Here is a 19529-nt window from a genome sequence, read left to right as displayed (position 1 = left end):
CGCGCGCGCGTGTATCATTTTCTCTCCCTGTTCCGCGCCTCATTATTGCGCTGACGATGTTTCACGGGCGCAGAAAAGCAGTGATGAGTGAAAGATGAGCTCTCATCCTCTCATCCTCTCATCCTCTCATCCTCTCATCTTCTCATCTTCTCATCTTCTCATCTTCTCATCCTCCAAAATGTTTGTAGATCGTGACCTTTGTAAACCTCTCTCTCGAGAACGATGTGCCACACACACACACACACACACACACACATACACACACACGTGTATTGTGACGCAAGCAAACAGACAAAATAATAATAATTGTTGTTTTTTAGGATTCCTGGCCCCCCATAACCCCGCCAGGAGTGCGTGGTGCCCAACCAAAAAAGTAAAGGTTTTCCCGTACGGCCTTCGAACGTAGAATTGATTGACGTGCGGGCGAATCTCTTCCGGAATGTTTTTCAATTCGTACATCTGACCATACATGCTATTCATCATCAATTTAGCCGTGTTTTGTTTGGCGTCTATTTCGAGCAGTTTGCCCGGCGGTAAAGTCTTATTGTTTTTAAATTTTTTGATTTTTTTACGCAAGGCCATGATCTTGCGTATGCACGTGGCGTTTAGCGTGTCCTGTGAGAAATACACGTGAAGATCAGCTTTCGTACAACCGGCTGGATTCGTAACGCCGCGATAAACATTAACTTCCGTACCGGGCAGAATGCCTGTTCCGGCGGCGTGGAATTCGCGCTACTCCCCAAGTTCACGTTGAAAGGGGAGAGGCCGGCTGCGACCATGATACTCGGGTAGAGTGACGTAAAGTCCAATGTCAAAATAATCTCATTCTCTGTTCTGTTTTTGAGTGCTACGTTTATGTGAGGGTTACGGCGTACGTAACCCCCGACCAGCTTGTGATGATACTCGAGATACTACTGTGGGAAACACAAATATTGCTTGTTCTGCAATGCTTCGCTGAAATAGTAATGCGAGAGATGCCAGTTGAGTTTGTGCTCTCGAACCTGGTCCGCGTGCAACACGCTCTGGCAGCACCTTTCACCGCTTCGGGTAAAGTGTTGGCTATCGGCGTGGTGCCAACATTCAAATTAGTGCGTCGTTGTCGTTGGCAGCTCTTCGAAACGTGATTCTCAGTCCTCCCATTTACATGATCTTCTTGTAGTCCGAGAAGAATCCCGGAAGCAAACACATGGGAAAGAGCACCGTGTGACTTCTCGTTGATATTTTGGTTCTCGCTTCGAATCCTCCCGCCTGATAGTATGCTGCGTCTGTTTTGGATAATTTCAACGTTCCCACTGCTGTTGATGTGATGCCTGGATAATCTATTCTGTCGATGACGGTGTTGTGTTTCCTCACCCCCACCTGCGAGAACAGGTGAGGTACGAAGTTATCCACGAGTATCAAATTTGCTGCTGCGGGGAACACGTATCTATTTTTCTTCTTCACCACGTCGAATTCAAGGTAGAGGTCCGCTCTGTGAGGATGAACGAACCCGTCCCCTACGTCCACGTCGTATTCGATCTCTCTGTTCGCTTCGTTCAAATTTCCGAACATAGGTTCTATTCATATTTTTACTTACGTATAGGCGTACATGATGAATCAGCAAACATATTTTTTCTAAGTCTTGCCGTTTCCAAGATAACCCTATTTCCGGTTGCCATTTTCGATTTCCGAGCATAGGTTCTATTCATATTTTACTCACGTATAGGCGTACGTGACGAATCTGCAAGCAGATTTCTCCTAAGTCTTACCGTTTCCAAGATAACGCCACTTCCGGTCGCCATTTTGGATTTCCGAACATAGGTTCTATTCATACTTTTTCTCACGTATAGGTGTACGTGATGAATCACTAAACAGATTTTTCATAAGTCATGAATTGGAGGGTTCTATGACAACCTATATTAATTCTCGTAAGAGAACAGAACGTGTCCTACGGGGCAAGTTAAGGGGCATGTGCATGGCCAAAGGGGAAGTTCCTTTGCGCGCTCAAGCATGATTTAATTTTATTATATTTTCAGATTGACCACAAAACAAGGTGTTGACAGGCAGTGTGTATATATATTGTAAGAAGATGTTTCATTATCAACCTCTACTTCTTGCAGTACATCCTGGACACAGCGTTGCAGGTTAACAAAGGACCTTTGGTCAGTATATATTTTTTTTCTTAAAACTGTTCGGTTACTCGCTCGTTCCTGACATCATACACAAAAGTTTTCTCCGCGATGAGGATGACGCTACACAGAGTGTCGGCAGGCAAGGCATCGTGGAACTCGCACACAATCTTGATGTTGGTGCGATCGTTAACAACCACCTGCTTTCTTTTAGATGTGTTGATGACGAACATGGGTCTGCGAGCTATGAACTCGTTTGGATTGTAGTACACGTCCACGTTACCGGAAGTCACTCGTTTGTAAGCTGTGTACGCCTCGTACAGTTTCAGGTAGTTCTCTTCTGCGATGTTTAGGTTGTAGTTCTCACGTGGGAAAACTTCGTTCCTGCTATTTTTGAGGTAAATGTTCTTAATCTTGCAGTTGTCGAACTGGCTTGAATTTTTCTCCTGATTGTTACCTCTTCCTGTCTGGAAGAGTACGACTGCAAACTCGGGCATGTCGTACCGAATGTTGTTGAATTGGGTGGTTACGTCAAATTCGAAATGATTGCCGGAAGCAGGTTTTTGCACACACTGGTAGCCATAAAACTGAATGGACACTTGAGGATTCTTCAGGATGTCGGCTTTGTACTTGAGAGCATAGTTTGATTCGTATTCTACCACTGGCACGCGCAGCTCCATGGATTTTACAATACACTTGGCAGCGTCGGGTAGTGTGTTGGGAAGCAAGGTAGTCCCGTCCGGGCCCAAAGTGCTGTATCGCATCAGTGCGTCGTTGTCGTTGGCAGCTCTGCGAAAAGTGACGCGCAAACCACCCTTCCACATGATCTCCTTGTAGTCCGAGAAGAAACCGGGCAGCAGACGCATGGGAAACAGTACTGTGTGACTTTGAGTTTTGATTTTTGTACCTGCTTCGAATCCCCCTGCCTGGTAGTATGCTGCATCGGTCTTGGAGAGTTTCAGTGTTCCCACGGCAGTTGAGGTAATCCCGGGGTAGTCAACCCTATCGATGACGGTACCGTGTTTTCTAACTTCCACCTGTGAGAATAGGTACGGCACAAAATTATCTACGAGTCTTAGGTTTGCGTTGGCAAGAAATGCTTCGCCGTTGTCTCTCTTCACCACATCAAACTTGACGTACAAATCAGCTCTGTGAGGGTGAATGAATCCATCCCCGACGTCCACATCGTATTCTATCTCTCGATTCGCTTCGTTAAGGTTGGCAAACGTGCGACGGTTGGGAGGGAAGGACTGCAACTCGTAACTTTCGATTTGTTCCATGATGGCTATTTATTATATGTTAATCTCCACGACGGCAGTGGTCGCGGCTCCTGCAAAATCAACCACCTCCCTCTTCTTGTCTGTCACTGCTAATTCTATGTTGTCTATGCGATTACGATATACAGGAAAGTATATCGGTGGGGAGGGTGTGTAGATAATTGGCTCCATGAATTTAGAGTTTGGTTTGAACGTAGCGATAATACCTGTCTGCTTGTGACTCCCTGGGATGCCGTCAGAGGATTTGGTGATCATATCTTGATCATTTTTTTACAGAGCAGTTCGGGTAGGTTGTTATTTATAGACCCCACCCCAATTTTTTTTGTTTTGTGTTCATGGCGATGGTCGTACCTAATGCGGCGACCCGTTCGCCCAGCGAGACGTCTCTGCTGACGAGTCTCCCGAAAGCTGCGTGCTCTAACTTTCTGTCAGCATCATGACGTACATCGAGATCGGTATTGGTATTGTAGGCAATATCGTGATCCTTGCATGCAGCATCCAGGGGATTCACACCCCTTGTCGCCTCTTTTAGTCGCTGTTCGAGTTTGGTACCGGGGCCGCGGTACTGGTAACCTGGCAAGTGCATCTTGAAGGGTAGCTTGTTGATGATGTCGTTCACGAGACCTCGACCTTTGGCCATGTTCCAAAATTTCGGAGGTAGGGTGTTGATGATTTTGATGAGGTACCCTATGCCTTTGTCATCATTCACAATGAAGTTGGCAAGCTTGGAGCTAACCATGTCCACAATTCCTACCTTCTCGTTGCGAAAGTTGCTGTTGCCTGTATTCTCCTCTCCTGCAATAACCAACAACCTGTCTATGAGCTTGCGCACGTCGTCAACCCATACAAACTCTTTGGGCAGGTTGTTGTAGAGTTTGATGCCGTTGCCTGTTTTGACCTGGTTCCATATCGGCTTGATGAGGTTCTTGTATTTTTCGCCGCTGCTAGATTTGACGCGATTCTGCGTAGTGTCGTTGTTTTGGTACAAGGCATCCGTCATGATCAAAATTTCCTTGTAATTTTGGTAATCATCGTCTGTGTAATCTCTTGGTTGCTTTTTTGGTGATGAGTTCCCACAGTCCAACCGTGCCGGGATACCTGTTCCAGCTGTTTTTCTCACCCAAATTGACTTTCACGTTTTCACCCTCGAACGTGACTTTCGATTTTCCGATTTTCCAAACCACGCCCTCGTTGAGTTCCATGGTTGGGTACAATCCGAAAACCTCGTCTTTCTCGAACTAAACTTAACGGCCAGTTGGTTTCTCACAACGTTGCAACGTTTAGAAAGTCGTTAATTTTGTTTCTGTATTTTCCGTCGTTGGGTTTCCTCGTCATGTCGATCGTCACAAATCCAAAATCGTCACTGTTCCAGCAAGAAGAACAACGTTCCGAAAATTGATTGATCAACAGGCCGTTAAGTTTAGTTCGAGAAAGACGAGGTTTTCGGATTGTACCCAACCATGGAACTCAACGAGGGCGTGGTTTGGAAAATCGGAAAATCGAAAGTCACGTTCGAGGGTGAAAACGTGAAAGTCAATTTGGGTGAGAAAAACAGCTGGAACAGGTATCCCGGCACGGTTGGACTGTGGGAACTCATCACCAAAAAAGCAACCAAGAGATTACACAGACGATGATTACCAAAATTACAAGGAAATTTTGATCATGACGGATGCCTTGTACCAAAACAACGACACTACGCAGAATCGCGTCAAATCTAGCAGCGGCGAAAAATACAAGAACCTCATCAAGCCGATATGGAACCAGGTCAAAACAGGCAACGGCATCAAACTCTACAACAACCTGCCCAAAGAGTTTGTATGGGTTGACGACGTGCGCAAGCTCATAGACAGGTTGTTGGTTATTGCAGGAGAGGAGAATACAGGCAACAGCAACTTTCGCAACGAGAAGGTAGGAATTGTGGACATGGTTAGCTCCAAGCTTGCCAACTTCATTGTGAATGATGACAAAGGCATAGGGTACCTCATCAAAATCATCAACACCCTACCTCAGAAATTTTGGAACGTGGCCAAAGGTCGAGGTCTCGTGAACGACATCATCAACAAGCTACCCTTCAAGATGCACTTGCCAGGTTACCAGTACCGCGGCCCCGGTACCAAACTCGAACAGCGACTAAAAGAGGCGACAAGGGGTGTGAATCCCCTGGATGCTGCATGCAAGGATCACGATATTGCCTACAATACCAATACCGATCTCGATGTACGTCATGATGCTGACAGAAAGTTAGAGCACGCAGCTTTCGGGAGACTCGTCAGCAGAGACGTCTCGCTGGGCGAACGGGTCGCCGCATTAGGTACGACCATCGCCATGAACACAAAACAAAAAAATTGGGGTGGGGTCTATAAATAACAACCTACCCGAACTGCTCTGTAAAGAAATGATCAAGATATGATCACCAAATCCTCTGACGGCATCCCAGGGAGTCACAAGCAGACAGGTATTATCGCTACGTTCAAACCAAACTCTAAATTCATGGAGCCAATTATCTACACACCCTCCCCACCGATATACTTTCCTGTATATCGTAATCGCATAGACAACATAGAATTAGCAGTGACAGACAAGAAGAGGGAGGTGGTTGATTTTGCAGGAGCCGCGACCACTGCCGTCGTGGAGATTAACATATAATAAATAGCCATCATGGAACAAATCGAAAGTTACGAGTTGCAGTCCTTCCCTCCCAACCGTCGCACGTTTGCCAACCTTAACGAAGCGAATCGAGAGATAGAATACGATGTGGACGTCGGGGATGGATTCATTCACCCTCACAGAGCTGATTTGTACGTCAAGTTTGATGTGGTGAAGAGAGACAACGGCGAAGCATTTCTTGCCAACGCAAACCTAAGACTCGTAGATAATTTTGTGCCGTACCTATTCTCACAGGTGGAAGTTAGAAAACACGGTACCGTCATCGATAGGGTTGACTACCCCGGGATTACCTCAACTGCCGTGGGAACACTGAAACTCTCCAAGACCGATGCAGCATACTACCAGGCAGGGGGATTCGAAGCAGGTACAAAAATCAAAACTCAAAGTCACACAGTACTGTTTCCCATGCGTCTGCTGCCCGGTTTCTTCTCGGACTACAAGGAGATCATGTGGAAGGGTGGTTTGCGCGTCACTTTTCGCAGAGCTGCCAACGACAACGACGCACTGATGCGATACAGCACTTTGGGCCCGGACGGGACTACCTTGCTTCCCAACACACTACCCGACGCTGCCAAGTGTATTGTAAAATCCATGGAGCTGCGCGTGCCAGTGGTAGAATACGAATCAAACTATGCTCTCAAGTACAAAGCCGACATCCTGAAGAATCCTCAAGTGTCCATTCAGTTTTATGGCTACCAGTGTGTGCAAAAACCTGCTTCCGGCAATCATTTCGAATTTGACGTAACCACGCAATTCAACAACATTCGGTACGACATGCCCGAGTTTGCAGTCGTACTCTTCCAGACAGGAAGAGGTAACAATCAGGAGAAAAATTCAAGCCAGTTCGACAACTGCAAGATTAAGAACATTTACCTCAAAAATAGCAGGAACGAAGTTTTCCCACGTGAGAACTACAACCTAAACATCGCAGAAGAGAACTACCTGAAACTGTACGAGGCGTACACAGCTTACAAACGAGTGACTTCCGGTAACGTGGACGTGTACTACAATCCAAACGAGTTCATAGCTCGCAGACCCATGTTCGTCATCAACACATCTAAAAGAAAGCAGGTGGTTGTTAACGATCGCACCAACATCAAGATTGTGTGCGAGTTCCACGATGCCTTGCCTGCCGACACTCTGTGTAGCGTCATCCTCATCGCGGAGAAAACTTTTGTGTATGATGTCAGGAACGAGCGAGTAACCGAACAGTTTTAAGAAAAAAAATATATACTGACCAAAGGTCCTTTGTTAACCTGCAACGCTGTGTCCAGGATGTACTGCAAGAAGTAGAGGTTGATAATGAAACATCTTCTTACAATATATATACACACTGCCTGTCAACACCTTGTTTTGTGGTCAATCTGAAAATATAATAAAATTAAATCATGCTTGAGCGCGCAAAGGAACTTCCCCTTTGGCCATGCACATGCCCCTTAACTTGCCCCGTAGGACACGTTCTGTTCTCTTACGAGAATTAATATAGGTTGTCATAGAACCCTCCAATTCATGACTTATGAAAAATCTGTTTAGTGATTCATCACGTACACCTATACGTGAGAAAAAGTATGAATAGAACCTATGTTCGGAAATCCAAAATGGCGACCGGAAGTGGCGTTATCTTGGAAACGGTAAGACTTAGGAGAAATCTGCTTGCAGATTCGTCACGTACGCCTATACGTGAGTAAAATATGAATAGAACCTATGCTCGGAAATCGAAAATGGCAACCGGAAATAGGGTTATCTTGGAAACGGCAAGACTTAGAAAAAATATGTTTGCTGATTCATCATGTACGCCTATACGTAAGTAAAAATATGAATAGAACCTATGTTCGGAAATTTGAACGAAGCGAACAGAGAGATCGAATACGACGTGGACGTAGGGGACGGGTTCGTTCATCCTCACAGAGCGGACCTCTACCTTGAATTCGACGTGGTGAAGAAGAAAAATAGATACGTGTTCCCCGCAGCAGCAAATTTGATACTCGTGGACAACTTCGTACCTCACCTGTTCTCGCAGGTGGGGGTGAGGAAACACAACACCGTCATCGACAGAATAGATTATCCAGGCATCACATCAACAGCAGTGGGAACGTTGAAATTATCCAAAACAGACGCAGCATACTATCAGGCGGGAGGATTCGAAGCGAGAACCAAAATATCAACGAGAAGTCACACGGTACTCTTTCCCATGTGTTTGCTTCCGGGATTCTTCTCGGACTACAAGAAGATCATGTAAATGGGAGGACTGAGAATCACGTTTCGAAGAGCTGCCAACGACAACGACGCACTAATTTGAATGTTGGCACCACGCCGATAGCCAACACTTTACCCGAAGCGGTGAAAGGTGCTGCCAGAGCGTGTTGCACGCGGACCAGGTTCGAGAGCACAAACTCAACTGGCATCTCTCGCATTACTATTTCAGCGAAGCATTGCAGAACAAGCAATATTTGTGTTTCCCACAGTAGTATCTCGAGTATCATCACAAGCTGGTCGGGGGTTACGTACGCCGTAACCCTCACATAAACGTAGCACTCAAAAACAGAACAGAGAATGAGATTATTTTGACATTGGACTTTACGTCACTCTACCCGAGTATCATGGTCGCAGCCGGCCTCTCCCCTTTCAACGTGAACTTGGGGAGTAGCGCGAATTCCACGCCGCCGGAACAGGCATTCTGCCCGGTACGGAAGTTAATGTTTATCGCGGCGTTACGAATCCAGCCGGTTGTACGAAAGCTGATCTTCACGTGTATTTCTCACAGGACACGCTAAACGCCACGTGCATACGCAAGATCATGGCCTTGCGTAAAAAAATCAAAAAATTTAAAAACAATAAGACTTTACCGCCGGGCAAACTGCTCGAAATAGACGCCAAACAAAACACGGCTAAATTGATGATGAATAGCATGTATGGTCAGATGTACGAATTGAAAAACATTCCGGAAGAGATTCGCCCGCACGTCAATCAATTCTACGTTCGAAGGCCGTACGGGAAAACCTTTACTTTTTTGGTTGGGCACCACGCACTCCTGGCGGGGTTATGGGGGGCCAGGAATCCTAAAAAACAACAATTATTATTATTTTGTCTGTTTGCTTGCGTCACAATACACGTGTGTGTGTATGTGTGTGTGTGTGTGTGTGTGTGTGTGGCACATCGTTCTCGAGAGAGAGGTTTACAAAGGTCACGATCTACAAACATTTTGGAGGATGAGAAGATGAGAAGATGAGAAGATGAGAAGATGAGAGGATGAGAGGATGAGAGGATGAGAGGATGAGAGCTCATCTTTCACTCATCACTGCTTTTCTGCGCCCGTGAAACATCGTCAGCGCAATAATGAGGCGCGGAACAGGGAGAGAAAATGATACACGCGCGCGCGTGTGTATGTGTGTGCCACATCGTTCCCGAGAGAGAGGTTTACAAAGGTCACGATCTACAAACATTTGGTCCTTCAAGGATGAGAGAATAAGAAGATGAGAAGATGAGAGCTCATCTTTCACTCATCACTGCTTTTCTGCGCCCTGAAACATCGCCAGCGTAATAAATAAGGCACGGAACGTGGAGAGAAAATGAGTGTATGTGTGTATGTGTGTATGTATGTGTGTGTGTGTGTGTGTGTGTGGCACATCGTTCTCGAGAGAGAGGTTTACAAAGGTCACGATCTACAAACATTTTGGAGGATGAGAAGATGAGAAGATGAGAAGATGAGAAGATGAGAAGATGAGAGGATGAGAGGATGAGAGGATGAGAGCTCATCTTTCACTCATCACTGCTTTTCTGCGCCCGTGAAACATCGTCAGCGCAATAAATAAGGCGCGGAACAGGGAGAGAAAATGAGTTTTTCAACTTTTTGTGGTCGTTTGGTCAAGAAATCAAAGCTGTGGTCAAAGGCATATTTTGACACTACTTATATATATATATATATATATATATATAATTTATCCACCAGAAGTCGGGATTAGCTCTCGTCTGAGCAGAGAGGGTGTCAAGTCGGGCAATTACCAGAGGCCCCGCGCAAGGGCATTCCCATACAGAATAAAAATAAAGTATTTATTGTCATCGGCAAATACAATATTAAAATATTTGTTATTGATAATTTTGTTTTCAATAATGCGTAAAGGTGCATGACTAGGGGTATGACTCAATAATTATATGCCAAGTATTATAAAGATTTGGACATAACATAGAGCCATGCCAAATGTCGCGATATTGATGGAAGTGATTTATGTTCAGAACTGAAAGTGTTCCGTGATCTCTTACCTCAGGAAATTAAAACAACAGAACGTGACCTACAATACACTCGGTATCTTTAAACCTCTATTCCAAACATTTAGAATTTTGCTAACAATAGCTGTTAATGTAGCTAGTGCTGAGAGAAATTCTTCAAGGATTAAATTTATCCAAATTTACTTGAGATCAACTACGTCTCATTCAGAAGAGAATTTCCTCGTCTCCATAAAAGGAGAGCTCAGTGAAAACTGTGCATCGAAGAAGACAACAAGTGTTGGATTTTGGTAGACAAACTAATAGATAATGCAAAGTGAAAATAGAAGTCATAAATGTTAGTAGTTTCACATTACACAGAATATGTAATACATATATGTTTATTACATAGGGAATCGACTTTCAGAATGAAAAATAGTTTATCCAAAATTTTCAAATTTGTAAGGTGTATGTACGATTTTGGGTTGTAAAATGATAAAACTTGTACCAAAATCTTAATACATTATTCTGTGTGAAAAATATAATGGAGGGCTATATAAATCACTTGGATCTCGAAATGAACAAATTTCGTTATAGGCCCTGCGATTGTTATGTGCCCTAGGCCCCGCACCCACGAAGGGCAGGCAGACCCTGCCTCTAATTACAGGGAAAGGGAAACATCCTCCTGAAATAGTTTAAATGTTGTAATTAAGTTCATTTATTACTGAATCTTAGTTCTTGACACATGATCCACTCAGCAATTACAAAAGATACATTACGTTTCAGGTATGCCCAAATGAATATCATGTAAGGATATGTATTGATTTTTGAATAGTATTCCATGAAAACTAGTTTGAATAAATTTCAACCCCTGCAGAAAGTTCTAGAATCTACGCTGGCTTGGTCATTTACAGAATCCACTTTTACGACTTAATTACGGACGTTATTTCTTTGTTACTTTAAAAAGCACACGTTGCTTTTTCCGGATGTTTGGAGACTTTGGCATAATTGAACACTCTACTGATTTTATTGTTCTATTTCACAGTCAAAATTATATTAACACTTTGGAATAGATAAACTAACAAAAACAGCCTTCTAGAACACGTAAAAGTATAGTAGGGTGGAATTAGAGTCGAACCAGCAAGTGATTACTGCAGAAATGATCTTTGGGGGTGTTGTTCATCTACTTCAGGGTAATTAATTGCCAGAATGTCAAAACTGTACTCTTCGGGTAACAATATATATCAAAGGAACAATAAGAGGGACTAAATAGGCTTTGTCATGAATATTATGTTAAATACCTTTAACCACAAAACCTTATCAGAAGGTTATAACGTATCCATTTATTGTATCAGTAGCTGAAATATGTTACATTTCAATGAACGAAAGTATAATAGAGCGTAAAATTCGAATTTTAGAAGTTTAGGTTTGTTTAGGAACCTTACACTTTGCACATGGAACTAATGACGGAATAAGGAAGCAATGATCGAAAGAGTTCACTGATAGTGATATTTTCTGATCACTGATAGGTTGAGGGTGCCATACGATTTTGCCTCGTGGGGAATGGTTAAGGACATGTCGTACGCCTCACAACAGACAGACATAGCGTGATTGACACTTATTGGGTGAGCTGCATCTTGCGGCATCCTGTATTAAAGTGAATAAATATAGTGTGAACTTGTGTGCTGCTACGTACGTTGTAACATGAATGCTTTGAAATGTTTCAAAAAAGACTATAAGACAATATAAATGTCTATGAGCATAGCCGTAACTTGGCGGACTGAGGGCGGTGCTCCCCGCAACCAAAATTATCAGGTTCATGAAAATTTACGAGTTAATGGTAATTTCGTTAACCTCCTGGACCTGATGAAACGAGTATGTTTTTTTAATTTTTCAAATGTAACAGTTATTTATAAAAATAGTCGTGGATGATATTTTTATGGGTTTGAAAACTTTTAGATTCTGCCCTCCAATGTTAACAATATTTGGTCCCAAGTTCTCTTCTACCCCCCTCCCAATTTAGACCACAAGCTACACCTATGTCTATGAGACTTACATAAAAGCATGACAATATCGTGAAATTAACCATGTTCATCGGAATCGAAGAGTTCTCTTGCTTTTCTGTAGGAATTTGCACAATCGTGGACGTGGCAATATCCACGTGTCAATATAGCCAATTGTCCGGCAGGAGCATCGGTGGTTCAACGATTCTAGTCTGGTTAAGATGCTCTCATTGTGTCCATCCCCACATTACTGGGTCTCACTTGCTAGTTGGTCCGGCTTGACCAATAAAAACTTCACAATGATAATAATAAAAATAAATGTCTTGGTAGAAAGTCGTTGGGGTGTTGCCATAGTATAGAGGCATCATCTGCCTTATGCAAAACCCAATATCAAAGACACAAAAGTGACACATAAGCAGAGTAGTTGCACTTGTATGGGTGAAACACGGAAGTTTGTGTTTTATCTGCTTCGTCTGTCATTGTTCGTACATGACGATGAAAAGTGACGGTGGAAAGAAACGACTACGCACACGGGGGAACACTCTCATGTATGGAGGCATGTTACGTCATATATGGATGCATACTAATGTCATAACACGACGTACTATGGAGTAGGATCACTGCACCATAGGGTCGTTGAATCCATGACCCATGAGAAACACTGACGCTGCACTGGAACGCACGATAGCTGATGACGACACCCGAAGTTGTGGGAGAACACAGGATGACGTAAGGAGGTCGTACTGAAGGGGAAATATCGGGATGAACTGTTATATCACTGTGAGGGGGTTGGGGGTGTCGTAGCGAGAATCCAGAAAAAGGGGAGGGGTTGCAGAACACTAGGGTGGTATAAGCAGAGGGGTGCGATTCATGTTCGGAGGTAACTGGAACCATACACTCAGATGTCGTTTTTAGAGAGGCTAACCGAGATTCCGCTGAGGACTGTATACTTTTGTTCGGCTGATGTGTGTACGGTTGTAGTTCTGCTGTGGTCTGTACAACTATAGTCTTGCTGTTGACTGTTACAACGGTAGTCCGGATGCTACATGTGCACTGTAGTATTGATCTTAACTGTACAGCTGTAGTTTTTCTGGCAACTGTACAGCTGAAGTTCTGATGGTAACTCTACAACTGTAATTTTTGCTGGGGAACCGTCGGGCAGCACAATCCGGAGCTAAAGTCTTCATGAAGGGGGGTCCAAGGAGCGCCGACCACCGAAGATAGCATGACGGGTGGCTATGGATCGATGCACGGTAATTTACATGACTGTACTTATCCAAAACGCTGTACGGTAATGTGGGACACTAGCTGCTGCTTAAAGAATCGCCGTTGGGAAGTCCAGGGGGAAGGGGAATCTGAAATCCATTGAGTTGAGCTGTCGGGGTGTATCCAAAGAACAGAGATGAGCTGGGTACATCTGGAACTGTCGAAGGTGAGATACTCCATTTTGGTGTGTGATGAGCGAACACGATGACGTTCCTCGAAATATTCTGTGGCAATGTACATTGTTGCCGACTGTACCGGTGACTTGACGGTCAGGACGCGGTATCGTTATTGCGACGACATATCGACGTGTGCAGTGAGAGAGAAGAGGAAAGAAAATGTTGGTGGGAATTCAGAGAAGATGATTGTTACTTATATAGGCAATAGAAAAATAGCTTTTATGTAATGATGATGGAGGGGTGTAAATGAAATAGATTGTAATTCTATTGGACGCTAGGAGGAATTAATTGAGACGGCTTTGACTTGGAACAACGTGGAGCGAAACAGCAGCATAATAGAAGAATGGCTGAAATAGAAAATGGAATTTCTGTTGCGCAGATTAATGTGATATTGAGCTGAGATGAAGCGTCCATTGAGTTTTCCGTGTCTGTAAACAAAAAATAAAAAAGGGGGAATAAGTAAAAAAAAATGAAATTGAGTATCGGGCTACTAAACATTTCCTACTTGTAATTGGTGTAAATATAAAAACTGCATGTATGGAAAAGTGCATGCGTATGCAAGGGGTTATGCGCCCTTGTCTCGCCCTAACAAGAAATTAACTCTAAAGGGAACAATGTTCTAACTCAAAACAAAAGTATGGCATTTTTGATTCTTCGAGATGAGAAAGGGAGGGGGTAGTTGTGATCATTCTCTGGTGGTAAGGGGGAATGAATGAATGTAAAAGTTCAAATGCAGAATGCATTAAATCATTAGTTTAAAAATTGTAGAAAGGGACAAGGAGAGGAAAAAAAAACATTGCTGAGTGTATCAGCCTGTCTGATGTTTGTTTTCAATTGTATTTCCTTATTCATTAGTGGCAGTTACGTAACGTAAACAGTTCGCGGAGCACAATGACAAGCGAGTGACAGCTGAAATGCTGATTCGTCTAGATTCTTCTTCTTTCTTTCTTTTGTTTATTTCTTTCCCCGTCGAACACCGGCAAGGGAACAATAGAATTCCATTCGTGCAAGATTCGCAAGATACACTTGTAATCAACTCAAAGTGAATTGATTAGTTCATATATATAGCATATTCATTAATTATTAACATTACTTACAGCAAGGTGATGGATATAACGACTCAATTAAATTACATTTATTGGTGGGGAAAAGGGGAAGTTTACATCTACAGTTTACATTTGTTGTCTTATTTTTACATTGTTGGCATGCTTTAACCTTGAAAGTACGAGTTCTTTATTTCAGTGAAAATAAAAGGAGACATTGGGGGGGGGGAGACCAATCAGTTTGAAAGATGACTTATTTTATGTGGAACTAAGTGTTGGAATTATGCAGGAGAGAGATTAATCGGAGTATGTGTGACGGGGTCTATGAGGGGTGGGTAAGAGTTGATGGGGAATATCAGTCAGTTAGTCAGTGTCGTCATAGCGAGGTTTTAAGCGGGAAATCGTGAAAGTATCTGTTTTCGGTTTATCACGACCAGGTATGAAAATACTTCGTAGAAATTAGCATCTATTTTGCGTTTTATTGTGCCTGACAACTTACAGGAAGAAGCAAAACCCTTTGAAATTCCTGGGGTTGGTGTTGTTTCTAATATCCAAACACGTTGACCAGGTTCATATTCTACTTGTCTTTGTTTTCTGTCTGAACATGTTTTTTTCTGTTCATGACGTTTGTGCAAATGTTCATGAGCCGCCTTTCTGATGGACGTTAGTCCTTCGAATCTCTGTGCGTTAGTAGGACAAATGTTGCCGGGTGTGGTGGGAAGAAGTACTTCGTCTGCTAAGAGACCTGGGTGGTGACCAAATAGAGCATAATACGGTGATACCTGCAATCCAGAATGGATTGTAATATTGTGACTAAAAGTACTGCTTGCTAAGAAGTTATCCCAGTTTTGTTTCTTTTCTAACACGTAAAGTCTTTATACAGGGTGTCATTTTAATGGCGCCCACGGACCACAGATTCGTATAGAGGACATCAAAACAAACAACTTTTCTCAGTAATATTTTTCTCGTTGGTGCGTCGATTCGACGCTACAGCCATTCAAAGAAGACCGTTTTGCCGCCTGGATGCTGGCAACCCAACACAACATTTAATCGTACCTGTGACGTCATATCCTGCGGCGAAACAGCGAACGGCAGGGTTACAAGGAACACACAAATTTTGTGAAAATTGACAAACTACCAACCATATTATTAGCTGTAAAACGAAGCGAGAAACGCGTGCAGTAGACCGAGCATCATAGCGTACCAGATAGATGATGAGCAGTCATCTCAGGGGAAGGGGGAAGTGAACCAACGATATGAGAAATGGTAAAAAAAAAACGTATTCCAAATGAAGTGTCAATATCGGATTTTGTCTCAGTCTACATCTAAAATATCAACAACAATAAATTTTATTGGCCTTGCAGCTTACATGTGGCTGTTTACGCCCAGCTACATGTCAAATACTTGCAAATCTAGTTGCAAATTTGATATCTACAGGTTTGTGTCCAGATGCCTTGTGGTACTTTTGGGCTGATAACGGAAGTATCCGAGGTTCACGCTGTTACATTACGACTAAAACACGCACAAATACAGTAACAAGCTAATGATGAATCAGTAACGAATATACTGCCCTGTTCAGAGTTGCAAACTATTACATGTGTATCCGGTGCATGCATAAACACAGTCGTCAGAGAGCTTGTATTACTACTACATATATCCCTGTATTTTCAATAATTTTTGCCATTTGCCTCATAATGCTCTGAATATACATTAGATTATCTGTTGCTTACCTTTGGAATTTTGAGTTCCTTCATTTCTATTTTGTCATCTGTTCAGTGTGTCACAGACAACTAGTATCAGAAGGACGAAGTGGATAGACTAAATTGTAGATGCCAACTTGGTAACTAGATTTGCAAATATTTGACATGTAAGCTGAGACAAAATTCGATATGACTACTTCCACTTGAATTCTATTTTCTTTCTATCATTTTTCGTATCGTCTACTTTCTGTTAGGTTACAGAACGTGCTTTCTCGTTTTGTTTTACGGTACATAATGTGGCTGATTGTAGCTATGTCATTTTTCACAGAGTATGTGTGTTCCTGGTAACCCTGGAACGCATCGCTTCACGACGGGATATGACGTCACAAATGCAATCAAATGTTGTGTGTGGTTGCCAGCATTCAGGCGGCAAAACGGGCTTTTTTGAACGACTGTAGCGCCGAAACTACGCACCAACGAGAGAAATGTTACTGACAAAAGTTGTTTGTTTTGATGTCCTCTATACGTTTCCGTGGTCCGTGGGCGCCATTAAAATGACACCCTGTATATTCTTGATATAATTGAACGACGCTTCGGCGACTCCATATCTAATGCCCTGAGTTGAACGCCAGTTAATTGAGCTAATTCTTGCAGTAATAAGCTAGAGTTTTGACTACTACGGTCAAAACAAATACGATCGGGATTTCCATTAACAAGTAAAACATTCTCTACTGTCAATGATTGAGAAAAAAATATTTATGTCGGGTGTGTGCTTGGTAGAAATTAGACATCTAGATGTATTTTACGGAAGGAAAGGGGGTTAGGGGGAAGTTTGTAAAGTTTGTTGCAGGGCTCCAGAGGCTTGTTTTGCTATTTGACATGGAATGCAGTTACGTAGATTGTCACATACATAAGGCTTCATGTTTGGAAATTAACATCTTGCAAGAAGGAGTGCATATGTTTTATGCCCTCCTTGATGTGCTGCCATCATAGGATTACAATGAACTAAATTAAAAATCTCTTTGCGCATTGCTTGTGGAATGCAAAGACGATCTTTGTGACCTTCATTTATTTTGGTTTTTTTTGTACAAAATATCATCTTTAAACACAAAAGAAAAAGATAGTTTTTGATATATAGGATTAGCTTGTGGACTACTTTCTAGGATGCTCATGACTTATTTAAATAAGAGTTATTACGCTGGGTTGTTTCAATATCAAAATTTGCAGATTGTAAAAAGAATGTCTGGTGAAGTAGATCTTCTTCTTCATCATCATCGTTGCGACTTTTATCAGAATGGTGTTGTTCTTGGTTATTTGGTACAAAATGTTTTGAAAGTGCGTCGGCTAGATCATTCAGTGCAGAACTAATGTGTTTTATGTCAAAATCGAATGTTTGAAAAATAATGTTCTGCGTGCAAGGACCCCAGAAAGTTGTTTGGTTGTCTTGAAGTAGGATAGAACGCGATTATAAGTGCAAACAGTGAAGTGACTGTTGATTAAAAAGAACTTCAAAGTTTTAAACACATAATATGCACCTGCAACTTCGAGTGTAAATATGTCTGCTTTTTTTTCCGTCGCGGTTAGCGGAACTGGGAGAGGCTTCCCCTTAGGCCGTCTGTAGATGCATCAACATGGACAATTGAATGGCGGGACGGATCAAAAGCTCTGTGGGGGGCAAAGACGTGATCATTTCTTTCGGGATATCAAAGCTTTGTTGATGTTCATTAGTCCATACGAACTTTTCATTTTTACGCAGGAGCTTAAATAAACATGCTGTGGGACTCCAAAGCTTTTAATGGGGCGTGTAATAAAATTCACAATTCCAAGAAAAGATCGAAGGGGGGAAATCCTCAATGGCTTTTAAAACATGTTCTGAAATTCAGAAGCCTTTCTTGGTGACTATGTGGCCTAAAACGAGAATCTCTGTGAAACTTACATTTCGTGCAGCCAATTTGAGATGAACTTTTCCAAGTTTATGAAAAACTCTCTCAATTAAATCAATCATTTTTTCAAGGCGATCAGTATACAGTAAAATATAATCCGTGTACACGGAGAGCTCTAAACTGTCAATGCCTTGTAATGCGAGTTCTGAGACTTTGTTCATTACTTGGCTAGATATACTCATTCCTTGGGGCAATCGGTTATATGGGTAAATTCCTAGATTATTGATAGAAAAGGCTGTAATGTCGTTGGATCTTTCAGTAAGCTCTACGAAAGAACGCGCTATTAAGATCTAAAACTGTGTAATATTTCTTCCCTGCTAATTCTGACAATATCGTGGCGATATCTGGTGATTGTAAAGATAAAGGGAGGATATGTTCATTGTATTTTCGAAAATCAGATACAACCCTAAAAGAGCCATCTCGTTTCTTTACTAAAAGTACTGGGTGGCGATAAGGACTATCCTTACAGTGGCTGATTACTCCGTGTTCTAAAAGCTTGTTAATTTCTTCTTTCATTGAATATCGAAGATGGATCGGGACTTGATAGTTTCGTGCGAATATTGGTTCTTTTGTCTTAAGTTTGATGTCATATTTTAAAATGTTGGTTTTGTAAGTTTGTCACCTGGCCAAGAAACAACATCTGCGTATGTGTGAACGAGCCTGATAATTTTTGCTCGTGCTTCCGGTGGCAGGTCAGGATTGATTTGGAATAAAGAGGGGTCAAATTTCACAGAGTTGCTGATCTACAGCACTTTTTCTGACTAGTATATGATAGGTTAACGTTGTTGCCTGTTTCATACAAAACTGAAGTTAGGTCAGTTAGAATGTCACAAAGTGAAACGTCACCAATGGAAGTGTGTTGTTCTAACTTTACTACAGTTTCATTTGGGTTAATTACTTGGATCACAGGGAATTCAAAATTTATTGTAGCACTCGGGATTGTAATTTCACATTTACTCATAAATTCATTGAAAGGTGTGAAAAGAAAAGCTTAGCTTTTTACAGATGAGGGGGTCAACATCAAACAAATGTGCATACGGCTAGGCGGTTGAAGCTGAACAGTTTATTTAATTGTAGCTTGGCATGTAAACACTTTGTTATCTTCTATCTGATCTAAAATTAGCTTTGTCAAAGGGTGTACTT

General features: G+C 42.4%; 1 protein-coding gene across 1 annotated transcript in view; it reads left to right on the top strand.

Moving 5' to 3' along the window:
• LOC145983082 (alpha-tocopherol transfer protein-like) overlaps positions 1-19529 on the top strand; it is a 54234-nt gene that overhangs the window by 10028 nt on the left and 24677 nt on the right. The gene's annotated exons all lie outside the window — the stretch shown is intronic.

The sequence above is a fragment of the Lepisma saccharinum genome, unplaced genomic scaffold (genome assembly GCF_977018435.1).
Source record: "Lepisma saccharinum unplaced genomic scaffold, izLepSacc3.1 HAP1_SCAFFOLD_633, whole genome shotgun sequence".
Taxonomy (NCBI): Eukaryota; Metazoa; Arthropoda; class Insecta; order Zygentoma; family Lepismatidae; genus Lepisma; species Lepisma saccharinum.
Note: the sequence above shows the minus strand (reverse complement) of the source record. Positions and strands in the feature narration are given on the sequence as shown.